The sequence below is a fragment of the Aegilops tauschii genome, chromosome 7 (assembly GCF_002575655.3).
Source record: "Aegilops tauschii subsp. strangulata cultivar AL8/78 chromosome 7, Aet v6.0, whole genome shotgun sequence".
NCBI lineage: Eukaryota > Viridiplantae > Streptophyta > Magnoliopsida > Poales > Poaceae > Aegilops > Aegilops tauschii.
In genome coordinates, this window is record NC_053041.3 from 502466048 (window position 1) to 502472713 (window position 6666).

Genomic DNA, 6666 nt, shown 5'->3' on the forward strand with positions numbered 1-6666 from the left:
CTTCCATTGCCATTTCCATTTTGGGCTTCAGGACATTCATTGGCATAATGTCCATTCTTCTGGCACTTAAAACAAGTGACTTGGCTTAGGTCCCTCTTGGCTGGGGTAGATGGGTTGGTGCGGTTTTGTCCGTTGCTTCCTCCATTCCCATTACCATTCTTGGAGCCATTATGGTTGTGCGAACTACCTCCTCCATGGGTATGCTGAAACTGTCCTCCCGGCTTCGGGGTAAATCGAGGCTTCTGCTGAGCTCCTGAGTTATACTTCCCTTGTCCATACTTCCTCTTACGATTTTCAATCTGCTGTTACTTCCCTTCAATCATGAGAGCTCTATCTACCAACTCCTGGTAGTTGTTGAAGGTTGCTACCATCAACTGCATACTCAGTTCATCATTCAGTCCTTCCAAAAATTTCTCCTGCTTGGCAGCATCTGTAGCAACGTCATCTGGTGCATAATGTGCTAACTTACTGAAATCCTCCACATACTGGCCTACGGTGCGGCCTCCTTGGCGTAGGTTGCAAAACTCACGCTTCTTCATAGCCATAGCTCCTGCTGAAACATGGGTTGTACGGAAAGCTTGCTGAAACTGGTCCCATGTGACAGTGTCAATAGGGTGCGTGGCTGTATAATTCTCCCACCATGATGCTGCGGGTCCATCAAGCTGATGTGCGGCAAAACGCACTCTTTCCGCATCTGTGCATCCTGCAGTGGTCAACTCCCTTCCAACTTTGTGGAGCCAATCATCCGCTACAATCGGCTCGGTGCTACTGGAAAACACCGGCGGGTTTAGCCTTAAGAAACGGGCTAAGTGATCAACAGGTGGTGGTGGCGGTGGGTTGTTGTTGTTGTTGTTGCCTTGGTTCTGCACTAACATTTGCATCAGGGCATTCTGTTGCTGAATCAACTGGGTGATCTCTGGCGGGAAAACAAATCCGGTGTCGCGTCTCGGAGGCATCTGATAGGTTTAGAAAAGACGAGAATTAAGAATAGAATGAGGTCTAGAGAGAAAACACTACCCATATGCTCATGAGACAAATTCAATCAATAACACTCAATCAATCCAAACAAGGCAAAACAATCGATCTAACTAGCGTTACAAAGTGCTTGAACTATACTATTGAATGGGGGAAAACTACTACTGATATGGTGGTCTACTAGAAATTCTGATCCGTTGAAGACTCCATGATGTCTGCTCCAGCTTCATCAATCCATTCGTCTTCACTTGGTTCTGAGTCGGTGTCGTCGATGATGATGTAGTTATCCGGACAAGTGCATTCGTCGACTTCTGCTTTTGGCACTGGATTTCCCATGAATGCTCCAATCTTCTTCTCCAGGTCGTCAATCTTCCCTACTAGCGCGTTGATTTCCTCCAAATAATCTTCGCGTGTAGTCTTGAGTTCTTCTTGGAGTTCCTTGATCTTCGTGAATGCCTTCTTCAATTCTTCCTTGTCCGTGCACATTTGATTCTCCTGGCGTCGAATATGTTGGTTCTGCTCCTGGATGAAAGCTGCAATTGATCCATCCTTCTTGGTTCTGATCATCTCCCATTGCACGTCTCGACGTCCACAAATCTGATAAATTGTATCCTTAAGCTCCTGGTGGTAGACTTCTCCGATGCGTCCCATGGCGATGTGTGCGGCCATGCTCTTCCCTAAACTCCAAGTTGGTGCTTTGAAAACCAATCTTATGGGTTCAGTAACTGGCACAAACGTCCTTCCTGGAATAATAACTTGAATCTTCCAGCTCTCCTCTTCAGGTAATGTGGCGTTGTAGGTTCCGGTGATGCTTGGTATTCCTATGTTCAAGTACTTGGTGACTTCCTTCAAGTGTCGACCAAACGGCGTGTCTTCATCTGGTTGCATGAACTTGCTCCTTGCATTCGCCATTCCTAAAAGAGTAGAAAGTGGAGAGGGGTCAGAAATGAGAAGAGAGAAGTTTTCTAGGGCTTAAGCTTAGTGGTCGTGTCCTATAGTCAGTGTGTGCTCTGATACCAACTTTGTAGCGACCAGACCTCAAATGGTCTGTGCTGCTATGCACCAGTGTCATCCCTGGATCAGTAATGCTGACACGCACAGTACAAATGGAGGATTTATAACAGAGTAGCAATCACACACTTATTACATCGAATATCTCCAAAGAGATTAAGTATGATAAACATGGCTTAAGGCCATCTAACAACGATAACAGCGGAAGACTTGGAAGATAAGTGAGTCCATCAACTCCAGCGGCATCACTGAGTATAAGACCACGACCTAAAGCACCTTACTCGTCGTCTGAAAAGTCTGCAACATGAAACGTTGCAGCCCGAAAACGGGTCAGCACATAGAATATGCTGGCAATGTAACACATAGAGAATAATGAGCAATAACAATGCTATACTACATGCATATATGGCTGGTGGAAAGCTCTATGGTACAGTTTTGCGAAAAGCCAATTTTATCCTACTTCAAAGGAATAAATTTTATTTAACTATCATGGTGGTTGTGAAACATTGAGATGGTTGACAACATCTCAATCCCAATTAAAAAGTCATCAATAACCCAACAAAATTAATTAGAAGTAACATAGTGTTGAGATTCACATGATAATCCAAGTACTAGATACTCAAGTTGTCCATAACCGGGGACACGGCTAATCATGATTAGTTTGTACACTCTGTAGAGGTTTGTGCACTTTTCCCCACAAGACTTGATCTCCTCCGTTGGATTACTCGCACTACATGGTGTTTGAGTAACGGATGACCAAGACACAGTCTTTCAGAAGTGTTTGCACCTTACGTATGGGTAGACAGTTACACCTACTTTCCCCTACATCTGCTAGTCTACCACTGTAAGAGTTCACACAACTTAGTCAACTATGCTAGAGCCCATAATAGCTTGCGGCTGCACACGGAAGTTTCTAGCATGAATAATCTCATGATCCCTTTGAACCTGGGTGGCGGTCCAAAAGAAAACAGGCAATCCTGGAATACCCAGGTACCTCAATCCACCCAGATGTGAGTTTAAGTTGCCACCTTAAGTAAACCATTAATTAACAATCTCACATCTGTCATGAATTTCACTCAAACCCAATCCACGTCTACGAGCATAGCATGGCAATAGTAAAAGCAACGTAGAAGTAACTCCCAAGGGTTTGAATAGAAAACAGGTAATAGGTTCTACCTCAACTACTTCCCAATACCCACAATTTAATTAGATCCTAATCATGCAAGTGTTTGAGGAAAACAGATCTAATGCAATAAAACTGGGTATGAACGGGATATGATCAAAGTGTTACTTGCCTTGCTGATGATCCGCAAAACCTAGCGATTCGAAGTAACAAGCGGCACACTCCGGGTACTCTATCGCAAACAAACAAGCATACAATCAGTACTCATCTAATGCACAGGTAAAACTCGAATGAAAGATCTAACCAGAAAGTTCAACTTAAGAACTCCGGTTTGCAAAAAGAATCAACTCGAAAGAAGCAACGAAAGTCAAACGGCGAAAGAAAGAAACTTCGTTTGCTAATCTGGATCTAGGTCAAATTTTACTGTAGCAAAAACTTGTTTGAGTAGGTTAAACGGAAAGAGAATTTCGAGACGAAACTCTGGGCGCTTGAATCGCCTGATTCCGATAAACGAGCGAGAAGCTAAACAGAATCAAAGATTCGATCAGAAATCGAATCTGAGATAATCGCAGAAAAAAATCCGACGAAAAGAAAAACGGACGAACGGTTAAAGAACGGACGTTCGTTAACAGAGAAAAACCGACGAACGCGTTCGTTAAAACGAACGGTTCGGTGAACGCTCGTAAAATAATAAAACCGAAAAAAAACCGATCTAGGTTTTTTTTAAACGAAGGGTTTTTTTAAAAAAAAACCGGCAAACGAGGCGAGGTCTACCTCGTCGGGATAGAGCTCCGGCGGGGCTCCCGTGCTCCGGTGAGGGGCGGCGAGGGCGGCGGGGCTTGGGGGCTCGGGGGGGTGCGAGGGGGCGGCGGGGCGGCGAGGTTCGGCGAGCGGAGGCGCGGGCTCGAGCTCCGGCTCCGGCGGCGGCGAGTGCGGGGGCGGGCGGCGGCGGGATGAGAGGAGGAGGCGAGGGGGGTATAAATAGAAGGGGGGGCGAACTTGGGGAAGGGGGCGCCGGGCGGCGGCGTAGCCGGCCGGGACTCTGGCGGCGATCCCGTCTCCGGGATGGAGACGACGGGGCGGCGGGGTTGGGCCGTCAGCTGGGCCTTTGGCCCAGTCGGCGCGCGGGCGCAGGTTTTTTTTCATAAATAAGTTTCGCGGAAAATAATACGTAGAAAAATAAATAAAAATCAGAAAAATATGAAATAAATTTTCCCCGTCTAGTTAGAAAATCTAGAATAGGGTGAACATTTTTATAATCCAAAATAAATATTTTTGAAAACATGCAATATTTTTAATGCAATAAAAATTGCAAATAAATCCAAATAATGATTTTAACATTTTTCCTCCAGTATTTCAATTGTTTTGGAGAAGTCATATTTTCTCCTCTCGTTTATTTAAAATGAAATATTTTTCCGGAGAGAAAAATAATTAAAACCACAATCCTCGTTTGAAAATCAAATTTGAAAATTCGAGAAAATCCCCAACTCTCTCCGAGGGTCCTTGAGTTGCTTAGGATTTATCAAGGATTTATCAAAATGCAACAAAACATGATATGCAATGATTATCTATGTATAACATTCCAAATTGAAAATTTGGGATGTTACAGTGCGGACCCTACGGGTTCGAGAACTATGTAGACATGACCGATACTCATCTCCGGTCAATAACCAATAGCGGAACCTGGATGCTCATATTGGTTCCTACATATTCTACGAAGATCTTTATCGGTCAAACCGCATAACAACATACGTTGTTCCCTTTGTCGTCGGTATGTTACTTGCCCGAGATTCGATCGTCGGTATCATCATACCTAGTTCAATCTCATTACGGGCAAGTCTCTTTACTCGTTCCGTAATGCATCGTCCCGTAACTAACTCATTACACTAGCGTGTCGGTCCTAAACAAACAGTTTTTAACCCCTTTCCTCGACGTCATTCGGAACCGTCGCCAAGTGAGTGTGGGTGATAGGGGGTCCTTCCACACGACCCAGAAACCGTTGGGGATATGCCCTCCTGGCACACACGCTCGGTAAAATGAGGTCGTGTGCGACCGGCGAGCACTCGAATACAGAAATACGTACAGTAGTGCTAAAAAATACAATTATACAGGTGAAATCATTTCCGGTTGTAAGTACATCCCACACAGTCAGTCACCACTAAACGTTTTCGTTCGTATATACATCCCACACAGTCACTACAAGGAAAACGTTTGCGCAAGGTGGCGTAACGCAAACAGTTTTGAAGAGAATGTCATGTGTGATTGTTCATTGATCCAACACGGTTTATTACTAGAAACTGTGTGCGTTGCCTGAGGTCATCGCCCACGGTGGTTTCTCATTAACCGTTTGCAATAGAAAAACCCAATTAGCAAGCTAATTGGCCAATTAGCGGGTGAATTGCCCTATTATTAATAATCCATTTACTAATCTAATTGGCATTCATATTAAGCACATAATATATTCCATTTCCATATTAATGAAGCAGGATTTCATAATTGAAATACATCAGAGTACAACATGATATAGCTTCAACACTCAGCTACCCCATTACACAACTGCACCAGCAGCAAGTTTCGCATGCAACATCTAGAACCTTTCAAAATTAGCATCATAGACGGTACATAGAGAGATGCATCTCATCTGGAAAACTGCTGAAGCGGAAGGCGAATATTGAGCCTTCATTCATGTTGAAGGTCTTTGCAACTTTAGGCCAGTGCCTGTGGATGATTGACCGTCCATCCTTCGACCTCTTCAGGGACACTTCAATATTGAACCGTGGGTGTTGTATGAAAACTTTCCTTGCCTCCTGACCACAGAGGTGGTTTGAGAGGTAATCATCAGTGAAACCTGAAAACAAGGATGTGCATAAATATCTTCTCTATATTGGAAATGGGGCAAAGGAATACAAAAAGGCAAGGTATAATAGTTAGTACCATCTTGTAAACCTCAGTGCTTCCCATTGTTTCCCTGCAACACATATAAGGTAGTTAGTCATCAGGTTAAGTAAGGGTTCGCATGCTATCAGTAAAATATGTTGATGATAAATAAGCACATTGTAGATTCAGCAGATTAATTCAAGCCACATGGAAAACACATTTATCCAAACCAAGCATGATTAAGAACTAGGAAATATATCACTTGTATATGTTTCTCATGTATTAAGTGCAGCCAAATTCTATTTATTCCTCACATGGTATACAATAATAGAATGCAGCCACAACAATTGAACATCGCATTGCAGAATTGAACCAAGCAGTTAACTAAACACCACAACAAATGAACCAAACGTTAACTGAGCACCACATTGCACAATATAACACACTCCTAATAGAAGATCGGACAGTTAACTAAACCAAGCATGCTTAACAACTTGGAAATATAGCAATTGTATTTGTCGTGGTTTTGTCACGGTAGATGTCCTAGAGAAAGGACTTAATCGTGGAGCCATTGCTACGGGTTAGCTTAAAGGGGTTAAAGCGGACAAGGGATGCAAGAGAGTTTTATACTAGTTTGGCCCCTTACGATGAAGGTAAAAGCCTACGTCTAGTTGTGATGG